The sequence below is a fragment of the Callorhinus ursinus genome, unplaced genomic scaffold, assembly GCF_003265705.2.
Source record: "Callorhinus ursinus isolate GAN/ISIS: 27379988/994484 unplaced genomic scaffold, GSC_fseal_2.0 scaffold21, whole genome shotgun sequence".
Taxonomy (NCBI): domain Eukaryota; kingdom Metazoa; phylum Chordata; class Mammalia; order Carnivora; family Otariidae; genus Callorhinus; species Callorhinus ursinus.
This window is the reverse complement of record NW_027397083.1, coordinates 2,860,023-2,869,950: the sequence shown is the minus strand read 5'-3', so window position 1 is coordinate 2,869,950 and position 9,928 is coordinate 2,860,023.

Here is a 9,928-nt window from a genome sequence, read left to right as displayed (position 1 = left end):
GATCCAGAGCAGTTTGTAGCTACCTGAAATTAGATAAATTATGAATTCTTATGGTATATATTTAAATATGAAGAGACGTTGTCTTTCATTGGTAAGGGGCAGATTATAATGGAAAGCGTTCAAAGGTTGAAGAAAATAGAAATCTAAATTTTATCAATGAAGGCTTTTCTGCAGGTCTTTTTGTCCCTTTCTTGAAAATATTAATTAGTGATAAACATCTTAGATGCCCGAGATGAATACTAGCATTGTAAATACAGTATATTTATGTAATCATTCTTAACATGTATTATAAAACAACACTGGATAATATGCCTCAATAGAATTACAAAAATAGTATTTTTAGAGAAAGAAAAATATTTTTGCTGTTCTCATTCTTTATTACTGAGAAAATAGACACACAAATGAAACATTGAGAGAAAACACACAAAAATGCAAATTTATGTCATATAATAGGTGGATAATGTTATATGTGAGAAATTTCCTGCCCTATGTCCCATGTGGAAAGAGAATAAATAGAAAAACCAACCAATGTATTTAGAACTGTGAAGTATTTATACATGGCTATAATCAGTTATATTTCGCTTGTGCTTAATTTGTAAATATATTTAATTTACAAATGAAGGATTGATTATATTTCATAGTCAATAAATGGATAACAAGAGAAGTATGAATATATCTATTTTTCAAAACGTTATCATTTCAAATGATATTTGAAATGCCTTTGACATTCATCAAGGCATTTCAGGATAATGGTAATAGGTAGAGCTTGGATTTTAGGGTCTCCCCATAATGCCCTACTCACTTGCATAAACTGGCTTCTTTTTAATTGATATACATAAATTGTTCACTTTTTCCTAACCATCCATCCTGAAAGTGTGTGCTCCCTTCACTTAGCACATTGCCAGTCTTAACATCTCTTTCCTCCTTTCCTCTTTCGTTCCCATTGAATTTACTTCCCTCTCACTGCAACAAAGTAATGTACAAACCAGTTCTATTAATGTCTCTTTGGTAACATCTGTCAAACCTCAGGACAGAGAAATACCTTTCTGTTGGTAGACTTTCAAATGTCATCGATAGACTAAGGACGAATTTTTGAGAAATAAGCATTCAACTTCCCACTAAATTATACCATCAATTCTCTGCTTCGGGTACATAGAACACTGAACCTTAGTATTTAAAACATTTTGTGTTAATTATTCATAACTTCAGCACCAATATATTTACAATTGATTTTCAAAACTATAACACGTCCCTTCCCCTTTTGCCTTTCAGTGGAGTTACCATTCAAATTTATGTATATAAAGTTCCTAAAGTAGGGTTTTGAAAAGAAAAAGATATAAATCTATCCAGTGTATGAGAGTTAATAGCAATTGCCACAAATTGATATTTTGGTATCCTTTATTCCATAAATGAAGAAGGGATATTGGTAGTGGTCAAATAAGCCATCTCACTCAATTAACAATTACATATTAGGCTTTTAAAATCATTCCCAATAACTTAAAAGAATTTAGTGCTCTAGTATAACTTCTCCCAAAAATTCTATTCTTGTGGTTTAGGGAAAGGAACTACAAGTTAAAGTTTTAATTACAGTCTAGTTTTACTTCACAATTAACTTGCTGCATGAGCTGATCAATTAACTCGTTTTCCTCGATTTTATCCCTTAATGACAGTCTAAAATTCTGCTAGATCTAATCTGCAGGGAACTTTTTGTCAGGGAACAGATTAAACCACATTTGAAAAATATGGTGCAAGGGCAATTTTGTTAAGAGTATGCTTTCAGACCCAAAATGGAAAATACATAGAATGATTAAGGATTATCAGGAAAATAAACAAGACTTTTAAAAATGCAGAGTAGTTTGTTTTAGCAAATACTCAGATATTTCAGACAAAATACACTATTCTTTTAAAAAGTATAATCATGTGAATGCCCCCAATGCACCTTGTTAAAAAGGGAAAAAAAGATGTGAAAAAGGCCTATTACTTAACTTACTTTTAGAAATACAAAATCTACATAGTACATGATTCAAAACCTATAATCTGTGTCCTCAATCACTTGAAAGTATCATTTCCCCTATTTTCAAGTATTTCTATAGACAGCGAAGAAGGGATGACTCCTATATAAGACAAGATTCATTTCCTATTTTTAAAGCATAGATAATAATATCAGTGTATCAGTAGATATCCCTTAAAACACTGGGCTGTTTGTAAAATAGAGCAAGACATCGTCTCCTTCATCTGGCTCTATTACTTCTTAACTGGATGATTTTAATATGCTGCGTTCCTTTCATGTATTCAGTTTAACCCGAAGTGATCTGTGGATGTTAAACTAGATTCTTAAGGAGACTTCTTCTGGGACTTACCTATCCATGATTCTGACCTTAGTAAGGAGTCAGCCGCTGGCTATTGATGGCCCATTGCCTTTCTTCCAAACACCTCAGAATAAATTTCAACTACAGATTCAGGGTGTTGTCCCTATCTCCTTTAAGGTCAACTGAATTAATTGCACAATCACAACAAAATGGTCTTTCTCCCCAAAAGAGGATCCCTTCCCCCGGATCCTTCATAGCTTGCTACTTTAAACTCCCTAAACACTGTTTCCTTTACGTGCTCTGGTACGCAGAAATCTCTGACAGTGCCTATAGGCTTAAACTTAAGTATTCTTCTCTGGAACTCCTCAGGGCTCTCTGCAGTACCATTACTGGACCTTTACCATGCCCAATCAGGCCCTGTTCAATCCCGTCAGAGTTAATTCAGCTCCTCTTATTTCCAGAGAGATTTTACAGACTCCTGCAGCCCACCATGCTACTCAGACTCCAATATTCTAAATCTTTCCTACTTTGAACTAACGACATTGTTTCATATTGCATATTTTTGTCTGATTGTTAAATGCTTTGGCCTCTCTAAAGGAATCTTGGTGAGTGTTAGTGCCAGTACATAAATGGACCCAATGGAAAAACAAAACAAAACAAAATAAAAGTTTATGCCTTTTAGATCTATGTTCAATCTGCTGGGTGTCTGATTTTTGGACAAATTATGTGAACTTTCTGAACCTCACTTTTTAATCTATCAAGTAAGAAAAATAAATTTGATATCCTGTCAATTTGGAAAAAGTCTAATGAATGAATGAATGAATTCATGCTTACTATGTGCCAGGAATTGTGCTTGATGGGCAAAAGCCTGAAGTCACCTCTGCTTCACTCAAGTTCTTATTTAGTAAGATAGTTATCTGGTTCTTCCATAGTAAGACTGTGAATGGATAATTAAATCATTAATTGTGAGGAATTCAATGAATAAGATAATACATTCATAATTTAATCAACTAGTTGGCCCCAGCATCTATTAAAATATTTATTCCATTTCTTTCCTCTCTATAGCCACACATTACAGTTTGATCATTTTAAGTAATGAGTATGCATTTACCAAATTAATGAATAATTTACTTTCAATGTTTAAAAGAATGGAATGGAAGTTCATTTTAATTATATATCATTATCATTATAATTTCTTCTTATATTGAAGAGATATAAAAATACAGAATGTTTATAATCAAATTTACTTTGAATGATAGAGATGCAGAGGTAGCCATTTAGAAAGGTCCTTTTGATTTCTGCCAGTACCTGTTTGTTAGTAAAATTTATTTGGTAGTCACATAAATCTCATTCCTGTAACAGTCCTTCATTCCTTACTTGGTCCATTGGCTTACTGTAGAGATGACACTCTTGAGTGTAGTCTTTTATGTTACTACTCCTGTCACTTTCCCCAAAAGTGGTGGTTCCTCCCTTGGTGGTCCCCAAAATGCACAGATATAAACCTGGCTGTGTTTTATTCTCCACTCTTTCATCCATCCTGGAGGCATATAAAGATCATCTTTATCAATTTCCTATTTTAACAGATAGCACAGATTTGGCAGAATCAGAATCGGTGGTGCTTAAATACAAAACTGAAAAACACAAACTACAAATATGACATAGACGATTAACAAGAAGTAGGAATGGTCACTTGATATAGTCTGTATTTCTTGAGTTTTCCTTTTCAGATTTTCTCTGTATCCTTCACCAAAATACAAATCACTAACTTTCTGTTTTATTTATTTCCTCTAAAATTATCTTGTCATGAAAAAACAAGACATTTACACTGTGATATTTTGAATTCCTTTATGCAACTGACACAGAAAGGATAAATTATCATATATGGATTGTATAAAAAGGATGTAACCATAAGAGACATTCTGTAATACCAGGTAGAAGAAGCAATAGTTCAATAGCTTATTGTATACAAATTATGGCTAAAGGTTTCAAATAAACATCAGTCAAGGCATAAACAATCATTAAATTGATGTTTTAACAATAAATTCTTTTTTTTTTTTTTTTTGCTTTCCACAAGTATTTATTGATCTTGCTGCACACTAGGCCATGTGCTGGGTGTGAATGAAGCAAACAATAAATTCTAAAATAATATTTCTTACTGATCTAAGGACAGTGAATAATTATGGGTTGGTTAAATAAAAATTAACTGTGTCCAAGTCACCAGATATTTGGCTTACATCTAAGGTACATGCAATGATTCAAAACTACCACACTCAGAATCAAGCAATAAAGTCATTGAATATGTCTTAATGAATTTTATTTTGTAGGCTGTTCTGAAGAATCCTGAAGCTGCTTGGACTTACCTGCTCTCTAAGGTAAGGTGACCAGCTTTCTTCTAAAGCAAATTCAAGAGTCTTCCCAGTTATATTTTAATACTCAATAGAGGAAGAAACTGATATCTACAGCATTCATGTTGGCAACTATTCTTTATCACTCCTCAAATAGCACTTTTATGGCATTCTCTGGGGGAAATGAAAACAAAGACAATACATGGCTCTTGTATGATTCCCAAACAGCTTTACCTGGAAGATACCTAACTTGCAGAAATTTATTGCAGTATATTTGTGAGGTTAGAAATCCCCATTGGGATAATTGGACCAATGTGAAGCTGAACTTTTTTTTTTAATGTTTAAAAATGTTTTAACTTTATTCCAAGACCTAAAAATAATTTTATTTATCAAGGCAAATTTCTCTTGTTTGTATATGGAAACTAAGACAAGTTCAGATTCCACTTAATAAGGGAATAGTTATACAGAAATTCTGATGACCTGAAAGAAAGGTAATAATACTGGCACTTCAGAAAAAATTAGAAAGAGAAGAAAACTCTGGGTTGTAGATAAAAGGAAAACATTAATGTTGCCTTGATTTACAGTTTGCAGAGGATGCTGAATATTCCAGCAGGCATCTCCTATTGTCTAATAAAAACTTTATTTTATTTCTTAAGATACTCTTATTCACTTGAGAGAAAGAAAGAGAGACAGAGCAAGTAAGCACATGTGGAGAGAGGGTCAGAGGGGGAGGGAGAGGCAGACTTCCCACTGAGCAGAGAGCCCAATGCTCCCAGGACTCCGAGATCATGACCTGAGCCAAGGACAGATGCTTAACCAACTGAGCCACCCATGCACCCCTAATAAAACTTTTTAATGTCTACTCAAGGCCTTTACTACTGTTTGCTTGTTTGTTTGTTTAAATTCAATGAGCCAACATATAGTACATCATTAGTTTCAGATGTAGAGTTCAGTTATTCATCAGTTGCATATAACACCCAGTGATCATCACATCTCATGCCTTCCTTAATGCCCATCATCCAATTACCCATCCTCCCCAACAAACTCCCCTCCAGCAACCCTCAGGTTGTTTCCTAGATTTAAGTCTCTCATGGTTTTTCTCCCTTTCTGATGACTTCCCAGTTTTCCCTTCCTTCCCCATGATCCTCTGTGTTGTTTCTTATATTCCACATATGAGTGAAACCATATGATAATTCTTTCTCTGATTGACTTATTTCACTTAGCATAATACCCTCCAGTTCCATCCACATCCATGTAAATGGTAAGTATCCATCCTTTCTTATGGCTGAGTAATATTCCATTGATTATATATAACACATCTTCATTATTCATTCATCTGTCAAAGGACATCCCAGTTCTTTCCACAGTTTGGCTATTGTGGATATTGCTGCTATGAATATTGGGGTGCAGGGGCCCCTTCAAATCACTACATTTGTATCTTTGGGGTAAATACCTAGTAGTGCCATTGCTGGGTCATAAGGTAGCTCTATTTTTAACTTCTTGAGTAACCTCCATAGTGTTTTCCAGAGTCGCTGTACCAGCTTACATTCCCACCAGCAGTGAAACAGGATTCCCCTTTCTCCACATCCTCTCCAACATTTGTTGTTTCGTGTCTTGTTAATTTCAGCCATTCTGACTGATGTGAGGTGGTATCTCATTGTGGTTTTGATTTGTATATCCCTGATGCCAAGTGATGTGGAGCATTTTTTCATGTGTCTGTTGATCATTTGTATGTCTTCTTTGGAGAAATGTCTGTTCATGTCTTCTACCCATTTCTTGACTGGATTATTTGTTTTTTAGGTGTTGAGTTTGGGAAGTTCTTTATAGATCTTCGATAGTAACCCTTTATCTGATATGTCATTTCCAAATATCTTCTCCCATTCTGTAGGTTGCCTTTTAGTTCTGTTGACTGTTTCCTTTGCTGTGAAGAAGTTTTTATCTTGATGAAGTCCCAATAGTTCATTTTTTCCTTTTGTTTCCTTTGCCTTTGGAGACATGTCTAGCAAGAGGTTGCTGCGGCCAGGGTCACAGAGGTTGGTGCCTCTGTTCTTCTCTAGGACTTTGATAGATTCCTGTCTCACATTTAGGTCTTTCATCCATTTTGAGTTTATCTCAGTGTATGGTGTAACAAAACGGTCCAGTTTCCTTCTTCTACATGTGACTGTCCAATTTTCCCAGCACCATTTATTGAAGAGACTATCCTTTTTCCATTGGATATTCTTTTCTGCTTTGTCTAAGATTAGTTGACCATGGAGTTGAGGGTCCATTAATGGTTTCTTTATTCTGTTCCATTGATCCATGTGTCTGTTTTTGTGCCAGTACCATCCTGTCTTGCTAACTATAGCTTTGTGATATAGCTTGAAGTCTGACATTGTGACTCCCCCAGCTTTGGTTTTCTTTATCAACATTCCTCTTGATATTTGGGGTCTTTTCTGGTTCCATTCAAATTTTTGGATTATTTTTTCCAGCTCTGTGAAAAATGTTGATGGTAATTGGATAGGGCTTGGAATTGAATATGTAGATTGCTCTGGGTAGCATAGACATTTTAACAATATTTATTCTTCCAATCCATGAGCATGGAATGTTTTTCCAACTCTTTATGTCTTTCTATTTTCTTTTATAAGTGTTCTGTAATATTTAGAGTATAGATCATTTATCTTTTTGGTTAGGTTTATTCCTAAGTACCTTATGGTTTTTGGTGCTATTGTAAATGGAATTGATTCCTTAATTTCTCTTTCTTCAGTCACATTGTTAGTGTATAGAAATGCAACTGATTTCTGTGCATTGATTTTGTATCTTGCCACATTGCTGAATTCCTGTATGAGTTCTAGCAATTTTGGGGTGGAGTCTTTTGGGTTTTCCACATAGAGTATCATGTCATCTGCAAAGAGTGAGAGTTTAACTTCTTTACCAATTTTATTCTCTTTGTTGTCTGATTGCTGAGACTAGGACTTCTAGTACTATGTTGAACAATAGTGGTGAGAGTGGGTATCCTTGTCATGTTCCTGACCTTAAGGGAAAGCTCTCAGTTTTTCCCCATTGAAAATGATATTTGCTGTGGGCTTTTCATAGATGGCTTTTATGATATTGAGATATGGTGATCTACACAAGCTCTATCCATCTATCCCTACAATGTGGAGAATTTTAATCAAGAAAGGATGCTGTACTTTGTCAAATGCTTTTTTTCTGTGTCAATGGAAAGAATCATATGGTTCTTGTCCTTTCTTTTATTAATGTGATGTATCACGTTGATTGATTTGCAAATGTTGAGCCACCCTTGCAGCTCAGGAATAAATCCCACTTGGTCATGGTGAATAATCCTTTTAATGTACTGTTGGATCCTGTTGGCTAGTATCTTTGTGAGAATTTTAGCATCCATGTTCATCAGGGATATTGGTCTGTAATTCTCCTTTTTGATGGGATCTTTGTCTGGTTTTGGGTTCAGGGTAATGCTGGTCTCATAGAACAAGTTTGGAAGTTTTCCTTCCATTTTTTTTTTTTAAACAGCTTCAAAAGAATACGTATTAGTTTTCTTTAAATATTTGGTGGAATTCCCCTCGGAAGCCATCTGGCCCTGAACTCTAGTTTCTTGGGACATTTTTGATTACTACTTCAATTTCCTTGCTGGTTATGGGTCTGTTCAGGTTTTTTATTTCTTCCTGTTTCAGTTTTGGTAGTTTATAAATTTTCAGGAATTCATCCACTTCTTCCAGATTGTCTACTTTGTTGGCATATAGTTGCTCATAATATGTCCTTAAGATTGTTTATATTTCCTTGGTATTGGTCTTGATCTCTCCCTTTTCATTCATGATTTTATTAATTTGGGTCTTTTCTCTTTGATAAGTTTGGCTAGGGGTTTGTCAGTCTTATCAGTTCTTTCAAAGAACCAGCTTCTAGTTTCATTGATATGTTCTACTGTTCTTCTGGTTTCTATTTCATTGATTTCTGTTCTAATCTTTATTATTTCTCTTCTTCTGCTTGGTTTAGGCTTTGTTTGCTGTTCTTTCTCCAGCTCCTTTAGGTGTTAGTTTAGCTTGTGTATTTGAGACTTTTCTAATTTTTTGAGAAAGGCTTTTATTGCTATGTACTTCCCTCTTAGGACCACCTTTGATGTATCCCAAAGCTTTGGAACAGTGTGTTTTCATTTTCATTTGTTTCCATGATTTTTTAAATTCTTCTTTAATTTCCTGGCTGACCCATTCATTCTTCAGTAGGCTACTCTTTAACCTCCAAGTGTTTGAAATCCTTCCAAAGTTCCTCCTGTGATTGAGTTCAAGTTTCAAAGCATTGTGGTCTGAAAATATGCAGGGAATCATCCCAATCTTTTGGTACTGGTTGAGATATGATATGTGACCCAGTATGTGATCTATTCTGGAGAATGTTCCATGTGCACTTGAGAAGAATATGTATTTTGTTGCTTTAGGATGAAATGCTCTGCATATATCTGTGAAATCCATCTGGTCCAGTGTGTCAATCAAAGCCCTTGTTTCTTTGTTGATCTTCTGCTTAGATGATCTGTCCATTGCTGTGAGTGGGGTGTTGAAGTCCCTTACTATTATTGTATTATTTTCAAGTGTCTCTTTATTTTTTTTATTAATTGGTTTATATAGTTGGTTGCCCCCAAGTTAGAACCATAAATATTTATAATTATTAGATCTTCTTGTTGGATAGGCCCTTTAAGTATGTTATAGTGTCCCTCTTCATCCCTTACTACAGTCTTTGGCTTAATATCTAATTTGTCTGATATGAGGATTGCTACCTCAGCTTTCTTTTGATATCCATTAGCATGATAAATTGTTCTCCACTCCCTCACTTTCAATCTGGGGTAACTTAAGGAAGTTCTCAGCTATGATTTGTTCAAATATACCTTTGTCCTTCTGTTTCCTTCTTTCTTCTTCCTCAGGGACCCCAATAATTCTAATACTGTTTAACTTTATGGTATTGCTGATTTCTCAAAGTCTCCCCTCATGGTCCATTAGTTATTTTTCTCTCTTTTCCTCAGCTTCTTTCCTTTCCATCACCTTATTTTCTTTGTCACTTACTCTTTCTTCTGTCTCATTTATTCTGGCTTCTAGAGCATCCAATTTAGACTGCATCTCAATTAGAGCATTTTATTTTTGGCCTGATTAGATTGTATTTCTGCACTAAGAGATTCTCTAGAGTCTTTTCCTCCTTTTTCAAGTCCAGCCAGTAACTTTATAATTTTTATCCTGATTTCCAGCTCTGATATTTTATTTATATACATATCAATTAGATCTGTGGCAGAGAGTATTA